Consider the following 16,760-nt stretch of genomic DNA (forward strand, 5'->3'; position numbering starts at 1 on the left):
TCTACACTGCCACACTCTCCGCTAAGCGGGAGAGGTGTAAAAAAAAGTGTGGCGGGCCGTCCAGTGAGGTCAGAGGTCAGGAAAGTGCCCTTTTCTGCCATTTTCAGACAATAGTGGACAATGGACCGGAGACGGCTGCCGATGCCAGCACTTGTGACATGCACACGCGTTCAGGGAGACCCCCTCTACAACGCCACACTCCCCGCTAAGCCAGACAGGTGTACTTGGAAAAGTGGCGGGCCGTCCAGTGAGGTCAGGGGTCAGAAAACAGCCATTTTCAGTGAATAGACTTCACAAATTGGGCGCTGGACACGAGACAGCTATTTGCGGGGGCACGTGTGACATACGCACGCGTTCAGGGAGACCCCCTTTACAACGCCACACTCTCCGCTAAGCCAGACAGGTGTATTTGGAAAAGCGGCGGGCCGTCCAGTGAGGTCAGGGGTCAGAAAACAGCCATTTTCAGTGCATAGACTCCACAAATTGGACGCTGGACATGAGACAGCTATTTGCCGTGGCACTTACTATTACTTACTTACAATTATAACAAATCTGTTCTTGCTTACAATTGACCGCTGATCATTCAGGCTACAGTCACAATTTAACACAAAAAATTGTAGATTAATATCACAGACTGAGGTTACCTGTTGTTGTCATGTCACTGTGACGCAGTGTTAATTTTTATTTATTTTTAGTCATAGTCTTTTGAATAACATTTAATTTAGTTTTAGTCATATTTTATTCACCTTAAATGTTTGTTTTAGTGTAGTTTTAGTCGACTAAATATAATACGATTTTAGTCGACTAAATCTACATTTGATTTTATCGTCAAAAATGTATTTTGGCGGGCCTTGATGGCGTCGTAATGCTACATTTTACACTTGGTTGCATGCTGAAATTAGCCAATCTACTGCTGTGACTTCACCTATCAAATTAAATAAAATACCTTTTAAAAAGTTCTATTGATGTCACCTCCTTATGACTCCATAATAAATCAAACCTACTCATTGGCTTTTTGGAAGAGGATGCAAGTCCCAGGAAGTGCCACAGAATATCATCAGGAAGTTTTAAAGCATCTTCTGTGTATACAGTACTGTTGCGTTGACCAGTTATTGATAGATATGTGTGGATACTCCCACAAAACAGACATGGCTATGGACAAGCCTTGCTTCTATTTCAGTTTCCCAGTTTGACATCAGTATAAAATTTCAATACCATTAATAAAGGCACACACCAACATCTCGTTCTGTGTCTCTCTCCGTTCCTGAGATATGACTGATGTAACATTGACTGTGACTATGATTGTGACCTTGAGCCATTTTTATAGGGCAGCCTAGAGATCATTTCTACCAAGTTCCATGAAAATCTGCAACTCTCTTCTATCAGGTAATGGATGTGGAGCCATTTCAAAATGTGTGACATTTTCAAAGAGAACTCTGGAATTAATCTGAACAAGAATCAAGAGGGATTTATTTGTCACTTACTCAATACAGGTACAAGCAGTGAAATGTTGGGGGCTGTTTCTACAGAGACTGTGCTAACACAACCAATATCTTTTTAAAATGATAGATAACAGAAATAAAATGAAAGTACAGATGGAATGGCATGTATGATAAACCTCTTAAAACATGATGATAATCTGTAGCAGCAGTGCCAAATGTGCAAAAATAGAAGATAGCAACGCATTGCAGGCTTGCAGGCTTATGCAAAGGCTAAAATGTAATTAGATACCATGTTATGTAGACAGATGCCAGGCCATTGTTGACCTGGCATCCTATAGTTTGAATAGTTTCAATGTAGAGATTATAGATTTTTTGGGGGGATAGGGAGCTGTTAGACTGATGATTCTTGGTTTACATATGATCCTAGATTACTATTTCTATGCATTTGATGTATTACCTTGCTTACTGTAAATCGCTCTGGATTAAGAGCGTCTGCTAAATGCCTAAATGCCTAAATTGTAAATCGCATTGAGCTTGTATATCGCCTATTTTAACTATTTTAAAGTAGTCCCAGTCCCACACATACAGTCCCAGTCGGCAAAGTGTCACCTGGTACTACCAGGTGACCAATTGACACTTATTTGCACAATGTTATTTACACTTATTTGCACAATGCACTGACAGACAAATCTAAGAACTCTCAAACCCATAGAATCACTTTACAAACAGACATTAAAAACACTTGATCAAAAACCCAACCGTTACCACCATTGCCGTATAGTTCAAAAGTATAATCCTACTATCCTACTATAATTCTAGTAACCTCTGTGCGTTTGTAGTGAGGTGTTTGTAGTGGAGGTGAAGCTACCCGGTTCTCCTCACTGGCTGGACCAATTGCTCTGATTTTGCACACAGCCATTGACCATTACCATCTGAACTTAACTGTGAAGCCCGTTTTTCAATTTCATCAAATCTCAGCTTCTTATTAGCGTTTTTGTGTCAAACACTGTCGCCATGGTTACGGGGCTGCCCAGCTATGGGACGAACTGCCTCCCGGGTTGCCAGATCATGTGCGCATATCCCCCCACGGATGCGCTGCGCCGACCGGGTATGGTCTAGTTTATTTAATTTTGATAGCTTTAAACATTTTGCAGATGCCTGTCTCATTTTTAAGGTTTTAAATGGGCTTGCACCTCCACCACTAAAACAGTTCATAGAGCGAAGGGAGAGTGGTGACAGAACAACAACAAGGGCAACTACCAGGGGAGACTGTGAGGTACCATTCAGACGGAGTGTGTTTGGTAAAACAGTCTTCTCTGTAAGAGCCTCCCGTCACTGGAACAGTCTTCCTACCGAAGTAAGAGAGACCAACAACTTTCTAACCTTCAAATTCAACCTTAAAAGATGGCTAAAAGCTAACCAAATTTGTAATCATGAATAAATTTCGCCTCCATTAATCACTGATGTGTCTTCTCCTATTTTACTGTATTGTATTGTTTTGTCTTTTGTACTATGTCTACTTGTTTTGTATAGTTGACGATGTCTCTTTTTGTATGGATAACTATACCACTTTTTTAACAGCCTGCCCAGGGACTACAGATGAAAATTAGCCAACTCTGGCTCATTTACATGGACGTGAATAACTGACATGTTGATCAATGTGCATCGTCCCTGTTAAATAAATAAATAAAAATAAATGTGCACTGACAAGTGATTCTGACGTATATCTGCATGCTAATCGTCTATTTTCACTATTTCAAAAATGTTTTAGAGGGGGTCTGAAAATGGCTGTTTTCTGACCCCTGACCTCACTGGACGGCCCGCCACTTTTCCAAATACACCTCTCCCGCTTAGCGGAGAGTGTGGCGTTGTAGAGGGGGTCTCCCTGAACGTGTGCGTATGTCAAGTGCTGGCGCCAACAGCCGTCTCCTGTCCAGTGTCCAGTATTGTCTGAAAATGGCACTTTTCTTACCTCAGGCCGCATTGGGCGGCCTGCTACTTTCCTTTTTTTACAAATTATCTCTCAAATGTTCACCAACATTCTGTACTGGTCTGTATCCATTTTCCATCAAGTTTAGGGGCGCTCAGTTATGGAGAAGTACACACACACACACACACACACACACACACACACACACACACACACACACACACACACACACACACACACACACACACACACACACACACACACACACACACACACACACACACACACACACACACTACAAATTTACTAATATTTCTGTCCTCTATCTTTTTTTATGCTGTGTTTCCATGTTGTATATATGTTGTTAAATAATATACATTTTTAATGTTTTTTTACGGGGCCAGAGCTCAGCTCTGGACCTGTTTTGTTATTGGCAGTATTCTGTCACTTCTTCTTTTTCTGCCACTTTTCGCAGTTCTGGCTGAACCGTGCAGTCGCTTTTTACGAAACTCGGCCATATGGTAGATGGTCATGAAAAACGATCAGGAAATAATTCTCACAATCTTTCGTCCAAAGGTGGCGCTATAGCACTCAATTGAAAATGTCAACTTTGAACAGGTACAACTCATGCCCTGTTTGACCTAGAGCCATGAAACTTGGATACACATATGCGTCTCCTCATGCTGAACAACTTTCACCCCTGACTTTTGACCTCTGACCTTTAGATCTCCCACCATTTTGAATTATATGAAAAACAGTCATTGGCTCCTAACTTCTGCATTTTTTCACTTATGGAAAATCCGTTGGAAATTTTTGTAGGCAGAGGTCCAAAGTTCAAGTGTTAAACGTTTCGTGCAGATTGCTCAAAAATCCCAGGAGGAGATAGATTTTAACTATTACAGTTTTATGAAAATTATTCATCTGTGCCTAAAACATACATGCAGACTCACATTTCTTTGAAACTTTGCAGAAATGTACAGGGTCATTCCAAATATCACTGAAACCAATTTTACTCCAATTGGCCAAAAGGGGGCGCTATAGCAATTTTTTGAAAAGGCAGACTTTAAACAGGCATAAGTCATGCCTCGTTTGGCCGAAAGTCGTGAAACTTGCTTACACATGTGCCTTGACTCATGAGGAACACACGTATCGATTTGACCATTAAGGTCCGGCCTTAGATTTTCCGCAATTTTGAGCAGTTTGAAAAATACTTGTTTTTGCCAGTTCTGGCTTAACCGTGCATACGCTTTTTACGAAACTCGGCCATATGGTAGATGCTCATGAAAAACTACCAAGAAATAATTCTCACACTCATTCGTCAAAGGGTGGCGCTATAGCACTCAATTGAAAGTGCCAACTTTGAACAGGTACAACTCATGCCCTGTTTGACCTACAACCATGAAACTTCGATACACACATGCGTCTCTTCATGCCCGACAACTTTCGTGGTCTGACTTTTGACCTCTGACCTTTAGATCGCCCACCATTTTGAATTATATGAAAAACAGCCATTGGCTCATAACTTCTGCATTTTTTCACTTATGGAAAATCCGTTGGAAATTTTTGTAGGCAGTGGTCCAAAGTTCAAGTGTTAAACGTTTCGTGCAGATTGCTCAAAAATCCCAGGAGGAGATAGATTTTAACTATTACAGTTTTATGAAAAATATTCATCTGTGCCTAAAACATACATGCAGACTCACATTTCTTTGAAACTTTGCAGAAATGTACAGGGTCATTCCAAATATCACTGAAACCAATCTTACTCCAATTGGCCAAAAGGGGGCGCTATAGCAATTTTTTGAAAAGGCAGACTTTAAACAGGCATAAGTCATGCCTCGTTTGGCCGAAAGTCGTGAAACTTGCTTACACATGTGCCTTGACTCATGAGGAACACACGTATCGATTTGACCATTAAGCTCCGCCCTTAGATTGTCCGCAATTTTGAGCAGTTTGAAAAACACTTAAAGCCAGGATTTTTCAGCTATTTGCGTGAAACTGTATCATCTGTGTGATCTCCTTTTTCACAGTTACTTGTCTGTTGGGCCAATGGCGTCTCCCTTAAATGAATGCCTCACAATCTCAAGGTCGCCAGTTCAAGCCTCACTTAATGCAGACTTAATTTAAGTTGAATTGCAAACAACATGACTGTATCAATGAATACATGTGGAAATGGTAAAGATAACCTGAAATGCTTATTTGAGATACGTTTTTTCAACGTATGACATACTTTATCTGAAAATAGCCGATCTACAATCTCACAACTTTTCATGGTTTGTGAGGTTGTAGATCGGCTACTTTCACTAGTTTTTGTTCTGAGGAGATGTACAATTTCTTCATTGGTAAATGGTTTGTGAACGAGTGATCTTAGTGTTAGTGAAACGGGCTTGGTTCATGAAAGAGGATTTTCGGCTTGTTGTCTTGTTTTTTCACACATTGTTTCTTGTGGTATTTGTGACATATATAGTTGTTTATGTAGGAATGCTGTTTGATTGATGATGTGTCTGTGTCTCTCTGTTCAGGTCATTAAGTCATTGACAACATTCTGCTCACAGTTATTAACATACCTGGTAAGTTGACTGACCACATACTCTATGCCAGTGGTTCTCAAACTTTTTCATGTCAAGGACCCCCAAATTGACACTTATTAGCCCGCGGACCCCCATTTCAAAAGATAAGCCAGGGACATAAGAGAAGATATTTTACGGCTCTAGCAGTGATTCTCAACCATTATAATTTCAAGGACCCCCAGTTTGACATGCATTATGCTACGGACCCCCATTTAATGGCATTTCTATCTCTGGGACCCCAATTCATATTGTAAAATCAATGTTAATCTAACTCTGAGAGTGTACAAATGGAACCAAATGGACCCGTTAGGGTCCATTTGGTTCCATTTGTACACTCTCAGAGTTACAGACCCATAAGGGTCCACTTGGTTCCTGTCCATCATTTAGCTGGGGACCCCCTGGAACCCCCTCAAGTACCCCTGGGGGTCCCCGGACCCCACTTTGAGAACCAAGGCTTTATGCAGGGCTGCCCTATAGCACAATATGTTTGTGCTGCCATAATGTGTGACCTACTTTTACACACACTGGCTGTATGTAATGAATTATTTGAAGCATTATATTTAAATGCAGGTAAATGTAATCCTTGATGAGTAATTCATGGAGACTATATCCTCCAAATACACACCTGTATGTCCTACTACAATGTAGATCTGTCATACGACATGTGTATCATGTGTATTATAATTGCCTCAGTTGTCAAAGTGCAAGAGTTTTGATTAATGCAACCATATTAATAGTTTTATTGAAAAACATGGTGTTTTTCTGTGAAAAGACGTTTTGAAATGAACATTTCCATGTCCATGTCAACTTGCTGTAGTGTGCGCAAGGTACTTTAATTCCCTGTATTTAACTTAAGGCAGAATTTGGCAGCAATCATGAAGTAATTGCACAGCCAGTCAGTCTTACTGAGTCAGTCTTACTGCTCTGCCTCCAGGCATCACATTAGACATTTGCACCAACAATTACATTAAAAAATAATAATTAACTGTATTTACTGGTTATATAAACTATACAGTAAAGTTTATGCTGTCACGTGACCTTGCCATACATTTGATTTGGCACGCACGCACACACGCACGCACGCACGCACGCACGCACGCACGCACGCACGCACGCACGCACGCACGCACGCACGCACGCACGCACACACACACACACACACACACACACACACACACACACACACACAGCATAGTGATATAGGCCTACACAAAAACACACCAGACCAGAGGAGAGCCCAGCGTGTCTGTCTGTCTGTCTGTCTGTCTGTCTGTCTGCCTGCCTGCCTGCCTGCCTGTCTGTCTGTCTGTTGTCTGTCTGTCTGTCTGTCTGTCTGTCTGTCTGTCTGTCTGTCTGTCTGTCTGTCTGTCTGTCTGTCTGTCTGTCTGTCTGCCTGCCTGCCTGCCTGCCTGTCTGTCTGTCTGTCTGTCTGTCTGTCTGTCTGTCTGTCTGTCTCTGTCAGTAAATAAAGTGATATGATTATTTATTTTACATTAATCACTTGAACCCTAGGCCTAGCATCCCTTTTCTGAGGAGAAATTTAGCCAAAAATAGCAGATCTACAAGCTCACAACGCCTTACGCTGCGAGGCGTTGTGAGCTTGTAGATCTGCTATTTTTGGCTCCGGGGTCCCTGCTTCATCCATACCTTTGCACTAAATCCGGACTTTGACTTGTGACAGAGTACTTCTACATTAATAAACTTTATTTATATAGCACATTGCAGTATTGATACTTCTACTTAAGTAAAATATGTGAGTACTGGGTTCTCGACATGTGTAAATGAATACATTTTCTATCGCTCTGGGCAGGACACACAAATAACATACACTAGAGAGGAGACAAACATGATACTTAATAGCTCAGGAACCCATCGTAATTTAAAACAAAATTCTTTCTGCACTAATATATTATAGAGTAAACCTGATTTTGACTCGCATAGATTAAAGTTACAAAAGATCACATAATAATATTTCACCATTAGTAATATAATATTACATCTGTATAGTGACAGACTAAAATAATTATATAATAGCTTAATCAGAGAAAACAACCAAATTGACGTCATAAACTGATAAACTGTTGTAATGTGTAGTGTTAAATAGAATGCCACAATCAAACTATATATATATTTTAAAATTCATCAAATTATGCAGGCCTAATGTCAATTTAGTTAACTGAACGGAAACACGTTGTGTACTTTAATCAAGACCTTTAAAAAAAAAAAGTGCTGGTACTTCAATATAAGAATAAAGGATAATAAATTGCAGAGATATGTCAATGAATAACAACATTAATTTAAACTATTTCGATATAGTATATATATATATATATATTTGTTTTAAACCAAAGATAACATTTCAGGTTACACCCTGCTGAGATGCTTTCAAAGCTGACAACCATGCTTTTCTAGATAAGAGACGTTAATTAAGAGATATTTTAATTACATTTAGTTCTAGTATATATATATTTCTGTTGCATTTGAGTTGAGTTGTGTTGCAGTGAGGTTCACGAGTACAGTTTTAGAGAGTTTTCTTTAAGGTTCATATTATATGGTGACTGGAAGGGAATGCAAACAGTTGAATGATAGAATGAAATACAGGGTATTCCCTGTGTGTCAAGATTAAAACTATGATTTCCGAAAGAATTAAGTGACACTTATAATGTTGAAAGTGAATTGTAATACATGTGAAAGCTCAATATTCACCATAGTTCTTTTAGTATATATTCTATAGCACACCATTTTGCATTGGCCATTTTAGTTTGTATCAGTTTTTTTTAATCATCTTGTAGCAGTGATCAACATCATTTCATTTTTAGTCTCAGTTAAGTTTACAAAGTCATTTCAGACTTGAGTCATCGTTGTATCACTTACTTTATGGCTGTTATTTCATTTCATTTGACATGTGTATCACAAACACATTGATTGTTCAAGTTCTCATCCAATATAATGCCAAAGTATTTGACTTCTTCACTACATGTACAGTACAAGGAGGGAGACATAGCCAAAACATAGATAACAACACCCACTTGTCTTTATCCACAAATTGAAATATAATTATTTTCTGGTACGTGTGAATACCTATTATAAAGTTATACTTTCCCCTTAAATCTTAACCCGCTCATGATCATTGAACAATTTGCATATTTCTTGGTAGTAGTGTACTTTTGTTGCAAACATAATTTTAGCTATTGATATTTTCACAAGTGCTGTACATTATAGTAATTTAGGAAGTGAATATTTTGCGTGTTCCTGATACTCAACATTCCACATATTTTGTTGTTTTTTAAAATGAATAGACAATATAGCATTTTTAGTTGAGTGATTTCAGATCCATAAGTAGAGAGACTCAAGTCATTTCAGACATTGCTGACATTTTCTCTGTAAAAACACTACTTCAGAGGAGTCCATACTTCACATCATCGACCATGGTGCAAAATATGTCACAATATTTGGCTAATCATTGACCTAAGTTTAATTTCTATTGCCATGGTACCACTGATAGGGGGGATTACGTTTGCTTTTTGCTGTCGTTAACCTTCCATTTCTCTGAAACAGGTCGACTGGTTACAGAAGTAGACTTGTACGATTTGTACAGCCCGAGAATAATGTCAATTGACCTTGTGCAAAAAGCACAGGGAAGTTGTTTTGTTACGTTTCCAATTACAGTTTGTGTATGTGTTTTGTGTATGCCAATCAAAGTGAATGAAAACTAATTAACTAACTCACTAGCCTTTGATTAATTAATGAATCAACCCAATAAGAATTTCATTGAATAATTCTAGATGCATGCAAACAGGTATGAGCTGTGTGCTCGTTCTCTTATCACCTTGTTTCACAGCTGAAGGGAGGGCCCTGGGGCCCAAATGTTCTAAACTGGTTGGCCAAGAATGTTGTGTTTATATCCCCGGTATGTCATCTAAGGTGTCACACATTGTTCCGTAGATCAACATATTTATGCAAAACATGACATCACTCACAAGACAGTGTAGACACTAAATGGGATTTATTTTCTTGGATAGACTCATGGCCTTACCAGGCCTTTCCATCGTTTTTAAAGCTGCAATGCCCGTTCTTTTAATTTCGATACTGTTGTGTGTGGACATCCAATGTATACAATCTATGAGTGCCTCTGTATTTGTTTGTTTGTTTGTAACAAACCATCCACTGTGTTGGCTGTCATTGCTCTTTCTGATGTGCATGACAAGCCTTCATGGGACTTTGATTTTGAAGGCTTGTTTGAGGACGAAGAAGAGACAATTGACCCATGAGCAAGAGCGAATCTTGCCCGGAGGAGGGTGATTTTGTGCTGGTAACCTCTCCCCTCCTCCAAAACACACACACACACACACACACACACACACACACACACACACACACACACACACACACACACACACACACACACACACACACACACACACACACACACACACACACACACACACACACACACACACACACACACACACACACACACACACACACACTGTGTGAGACTGTTTGGAACATAAAGATAAATAAATTAATAGTTCTGTGGAGGTACTTCTGAAGTGAACAGCAAATTATTGTATTTAATTAATGAATGTATTTGATTATTTCTCTCACATTAATCAACATATCACCACTAGACATCGATGTACATTTGCTGAAATTAGCTGTTAAAAATGTTATCCATATGGGCTTTCAGACCTGTCTCAAACATTTTCATGTCAAGGACCCCCAAATTGACATGCATTTGGCTGCAGACCCCCACCTGAAAATATTTTCTGCCAGGGAAAATGTTTCAAGATTTATCAAAATGTCTCAAAAATAGCCGATCTACAAGCTCAAAATGGCCAGTAATGGGACGTGTTGTGGGCTTGTAGATCGGCTATTTTCAAACAAAGTATAAAATAGGGTTAAAGTGATTAAACTGTTCTTCGTTTGCTGTGGACCCCCTGAAACTCCCTGAAGGACCCCTGGGGGTCCCCAGACCACACTTTGAGAACCACTGCTGTAAAGATATGATAAAACTATTATTGTAATTTAAATTCTATATTATACAACTGTAGAATTGAAGAAACTTCGAGAATTAATTATTTTTGCACAAATATGTCACACTTAAGAACTCAAAGGCCAGCCTAAGAGTGCTCTCTAGTATGCGTAGATTTCTTCTTAACTTAAGAACAAATCACAGCTAAGAAAACATTTGTGAATGCCAAAATCTCTTAAAAAACTTCTTAAGTGGGTCTAAGAACAAATTTGTTCGTAAGTACGGTTCATGAATCGGGCCCATTGTTATGTATTTATTATGCTGCTGCAATGTCAGAAGGAAGCCGAACAAAAATAAGCTTTACTCATGCACCTGTACACACATGTAACATTAAAGAACATCCTTATCCACCTGTACACACATGTAACATTAAAGAACATCCTTATGCACCTGTACACATGTGTAACATTAAAGAACATCCTTATGCACCTGTACACACGTGTAACATTAAAGAACATCCTTATGCACCTGTGCACAGCTAAGTGAGTGAGTAAGTACATGTTATTTATAAAGCACTTCTCACAAAGACAACTCACAAAGTGCTTTACATCAGCAGACATGATTACAAAGAAGAACAAATCGAGGACATTCTGCAAATGTTTGTCTAAAACAGAAATGTTTTTAAGTGGTTCTTAAAGAAAGCCCACAGGCTCTGCAGCTCTGCAGGACCTGTGGAAGAGCATTCCACAGTCTGAGAGCTACAAACACTCTCCTTATTGATCTGGTACCAGGGAGGGGGGGGGTGCTGAAGTGTCACGGGTGTGTTCAGGCATGGGTGCGGAGGTGAGAGGGGGGGGCGGGTTTCAGGTGTGGGTGTGGAGGTAAGATGGGGGGGGGGGGGGGGGGGAGTGGTACAGGGAGTCTAATCTGAACAAGGCCACAATACTTTTTTAACCCATTCAAACCGGGAACACATCTGTCTAAAAAACATTATTTTATATTTTAGCTATTTTTCCCTAACCCTATCTGCTTTTCTTTTTCTTTTTTTTTTAAAGTGTGGACACCTTTGAATATTTATATGTTTATAGGAACATTTGTAACTCAAATCTTTGCTTCTTGGGGGGGGGGGGGGGGGTCCCTGGAACAACATAAGCTACAGCAACATAAGTTTTTACAAAAAAAATGTTTTAGACGACATTTTGTAGAATCGGCCAAACTAGAGCGGCACTCTGTACTCTGTAACAAGTAAAAGTCCGGAATTCAAAATGTACTTGAGTACAAGCATCAAAATGTACTTCAAGTACCAAAAGTACAAAGTACTCATTACGCAGAATGTCCCATTTCACAAGTTTTCAAATGTATAAAATGCATAAAAAATCTTTTGAAAATAGCAGATCTACAAGCTCACAATGCGTCGCATCGCGACGCATTGTGAGCTTGTAGATCTGCTATTTTCAAATGGCTGCAATATATGTAGGGCTGAAGAGGTTAATGTATGTTTTGTATTAATAATCAAAATCTACAAGGTAACTGAAGTAGACAAATTGTAGTGGAGTAAAAGTACAATATTTGCCTTTGAGATGTAGTGGAGAAGTAAAAGTATTGGAAATTGGAAATGCTCAAGTAAAGTACAAATACCTCAAAATTGTACTTAAGTAAATGTTCACGTGTGTGTGTGTGTGTGTGTGTGTGTGTGTGTGTGTGTGTGTGTGTGTGTGTGTGTGTGTGTGTGTGTGTGTGTGTGTGTGTGTGTGTGAGTGAATTGTTTTGTGGGGTGGGTGGGGGGGGGGGGGGGGGGGGGCTGACCCCTCACACAGATCGAGGCTTCAGACAGGTAGAGGGAGGGGGGGTATCTATGGGTGGTGGGTGCAAAAGAATCCAGTTGGACCAGAACTATCTTCTTTCCACCCGCAGCTCAGCACATACAGTATAAGTTGCCGTATCGGCCTTATACTGGCAGTGTGTGGCTTTCTACAGACCAGCAGTGTGGATCTGCAGGACGTGTGAGAGTAAGTTTTATGTTTATATTTGAAACTGATGAAAACAGACAATACAATAATGGTCTACAGTAAGTTATATTTGAAATAGAAAAATGCATCTTTCTTATGACTTTTTCTGTTCTTGTTCTTAAACAAAAAAAAGATGAGACAAACAATATGATGCATTGGAAATCAGGGAATGAGAAATGAAGAGCTGAAGGGAGGAGGAAGTAGAGAGAGTAAATGATGTGTTCTACTCTTCTCAATGACTGCTTCCCAGTCATGGAGAATAGTAGAAACATGTCTCATCTACATTCACTTCTATTGGGAACCATGGGCTTGTATTATCACTCTCAGAGTTACAGGCCTCTAAGGGTCCATTTGGTTCCATGTGCACACTCTCAGAGTTACAGACCTGTAAGGGTCCATTTGGTTCCATGTGCACACTCTCAGAGTTACAGACCTGTAAGGGTCGAACTGGGCCGGACGAATTGGTCACATATTTGTCGGGCTTATGGGCCGGGCTGGGCTGTACATTTATAGGCTACATTTTAATATCAGCGCAGCCTAATAGTGCTTGCCAACGTCTCGTTACCACCACGGGGGGCGTGGCATAGTAGCTGCAGACATAATTGGGGGGAGCAATGTTAAGTCAACCTGTTAATACCCCCCAAAGATGTCCGCCGCTACAAAATGACACTTCTTGACGCCCCTTCAGGATTTTTTGCACACTCTATAGCCTTTCTAGTACGAGCCTAGGGCACTAGGACCCAGGAGCAACTTAAGTGCAGCTGCCGTCAGTTTGCAGCGAGCAGCAAAGCAGGCAGGCAGACAGGCAGGCAGACAGATTTTGATACCAATACTTTTGTACTTTTACTCAAGTAAGTTTTAAAATTCTGGACTTTTACTTGTAACAGAGTATTTCTACACTGCAGTATTGATACTTTTAGCCTACTTATAAGTAAAGAATTTGAGTACTTTTTCCACCTCTGATCAGCCTCACATCAAAGGCATTTTAAAATGAATGTTAAATCCAATGATAAGTGCAGAGTGGGAGGGACAGTCACTGTGAAAAACACAATGCGTGCAATGCTAGTTGTGAAAGGATAGAATTGTTCTTCATGAATAGCCTAGAGTCCTAGCCCAGTGGTTTTCAACCCTTTTCATGTCAAGGACCCACAAATTGACACTTATTAGCCCGCGGACCCCCATTTGAAAAAGATAAGCCAGGGATCCCCATAAGACAAGATTTTTACGGCTCTAGCAGTGATTCTCAACCATTTTCATTTCAAGGACCCCTCAGTTTGACATGCATTAGGGCTACGGACCCCCATTTAATGGCCTTTCTCTGGTACCCTTCACATCCAAAGCATTAAGAGAATGAAGCTGACATGTTTACATCATGTGTTTGTAGGAAATGGAGATGGAGATGGAGACGGAGATGGAGACACTTAAGGATCGTATCCTGGATGCTCTGGACCTGCTGAATGACGAGGAGCTCGACAGGTTCAAGTGGCGTCTGCAACAGCCTGGCAATGTTGCAGGTCTCCAGCCGCTGAAAAAGAATGCTCTGCAGAATGCTAAGAACACCGACATCGTCGACCAGATCGTACAGAATTATCCTGGGAAAGAAACTCAGCTCATGGCGAAACTCCTGTTGAGGGGCAACAGGTTGGATCTAGCGGGGCGGTTTGGAAACACACCAACAGGTATGAAGAGAGTTTAGATAATGTTTATAAGTTAATGTGGTAACACTTATATGCATCCCATGTCTACAATACATTTTAGTCACGTTTAGTCTGTGTCCTTAGTTCAGGGTTGATTTCAGGTGTGGTAATGTCTAAAACATACAGAAAAAAAGGGTGGGAAAAAGTGTCAAGGTGCAGCAATCGTTTCGGTCATGTGATCATCATCATCATCATCAGTGCCAGATAATAGATTTTAATAGTTACAAAATCCTGAAAAATATTACAGAAAAAAATAAAATCAACAAGTGATGTCTTAAACTGGGATCAGACAGATCATATTTTCTTTCACAATGGCACCATGTTCCACGACATGTGGAATATACATTTATTATAACAATGATTATAAAGCATTATGAAATTAATGTTTTACAACCATGAGAACTAACATGGGATGCATAGGATGTGTTGTCAAAATGTCCGCCAGTGCCTAGTAATTATTGTAGTATTATAATACTTGACTTTATAATGTGTAGAGAGTTTATGAGTAGAAGTCAATATTTATATTTCCTTCAATACAACACTATTAGAATGAATACAAGATAAATATAGAGAGAAGATCTGATTCTTTGATTGTCTGTGGTTCATCTGAACTTATATATGTTCTATCTGTATGTTCTGACAGAAAAAAGGTGCCATCGCTGAAACCCCACTTCTTGGTGAGTAATTGATTATTAAAAATCTAAATAAAAGTCTATAGTTTACTTGTTCTGTTGATGGTTCATCAAAATGTACAATATCTGTCATTGCAGCTCAGCAGATCGAGATTCTTGTGAAGGCTGAATTAGAGAAACTAAAGATTGCAGCAGCAAACCAACAGAGTAAGATGAAATGTTTTTTTAATCCATGTGTCAGACATTAGTTATCTGATGAATAGTGTTTTTTAATCCATGTGTCAGACATTAGTTATCTGATGAATAGTTGTTTTTTAATCCATGTGTCAGACATTAGTTATCTGATGAATAGTTGTTTTTTAATCCATGTGTCAGACATTAGTTATCTGATGAATAGTTGTTTTTTAATCCTCTTAAGGCACCATGTTCCTAAAGGGGAACCCAAATGAGCCAATCATCATAATAATCATACATTATTGAATATTTAAAATGAGATGAAGCACAACTACAATAGGCACAATTATATCATGATATATTGTAGATTAAAATGTAACCTCAGTTAAGGTCATTCTTCAGTTACATTAAGGTTTTCTTGTGTCTATGTCTCCAGGCGATGCTTCTGCTGTGCGTCCACGCCCAGTGTCTCCAGTGCCTACAGTATCTACAGTGCCTCCAGTGTCTCCACGCCCAGTGTCTCCAGTGCGTACAGTATCTACAGAGCCTACAGTGTCTCCACGTCCAGCAGTAGGCCTACCTGGAAGCTTGAACAGGGAGGCCTATTTACTGCGTGAGTACATGTGTGTGTGTACATTGTGTGTGTGTGTGTGTGTGTGTGTGTGTGTGTGTGTGTGTGTGTGTGCGTGCACGCGCGTGCGTGCGTGCGTGTGTTGGTTGGGAAGAGTACTTTTACTTTTAGTAGTATGTTGATGCCAATACTTTCGTACTTTTACTCAAGGAAAATGTTGAATATTTAACTTTGACTTGTAACAAGAGTATTTCTACTTTGTGGTATTGATACTTTTACTTCAGTTAAAACACGAGGCGTCGTGAGCTTGTAGATCGGCTATTTTCAGCAAATGTTCCCCCAGAATAGGATGCTAGCCAAAGTTCTAGTAAAAAAGTCCAAATCACGAACAGATTTGCCCCCCCCCCCCATTTATGCACCTGCACAAGATGATTATGTCCCTTATTTTGATGAGATGATGAATTGAAATCATTCCGGACACGGCGACCGGCAGTTCACATTTTGTCGTGATCACGTGATCACTCTTTGTGGGTGATCTGGTGATCATTCGCAGACTGCTGAACAGCGCCCTCTATCGTAAAACCACTGAAAACACACATGTGAAAATGTTTTAAATGATGTAGGCCTTGTTGTTTTAATGTGTCATGAACACAATATGACACGCATCTGTGTCATATGTAAGATGTCTTTGGCTATTAAAAATAGCAGATCTACAAGCTCATAAGCTTGTAGATCTTCTATTTTAGAAAAATCGTGAAAATTC

General features: G+C 39.7%; 1 protein-coding gene across 1 annotated transcript in view; it reads left to right on the forward strand.

Annotated features, from left to right (window-relative positions):
- Positions 1 to 7,235, forward strand: part of nopchap1 (NOP protein chaperone 1) — a 64,995-nt gene extending 57,760 nt beyond the window's left edge. The window contains exon 5 of the transcript XR_014600251.1: positions 7,176 to 7,235. The gene's annotated coding sequence lies outside the window, so the exon portion shown is untranslated. The remainder of the gene's footprint in view (positions 1 to 7,175) is intronic.
- Positions 7,236 to 16,760: the final 9,525 nt, after the last annotated feature.

The sequence above is a fragment of the Gymnoscopelus microlampas genome (genome assembly GCF_963454915.1).
Source record: "Gymnoscopelus microlampas genome assembly, chromosome: 23".
NCBI lineage: Eukaryota > Metazoa > Chordata > Actinopteri > Myctophiformes > Myctophidae > Gymnoscopelus > Gymnoscopelus microlampas.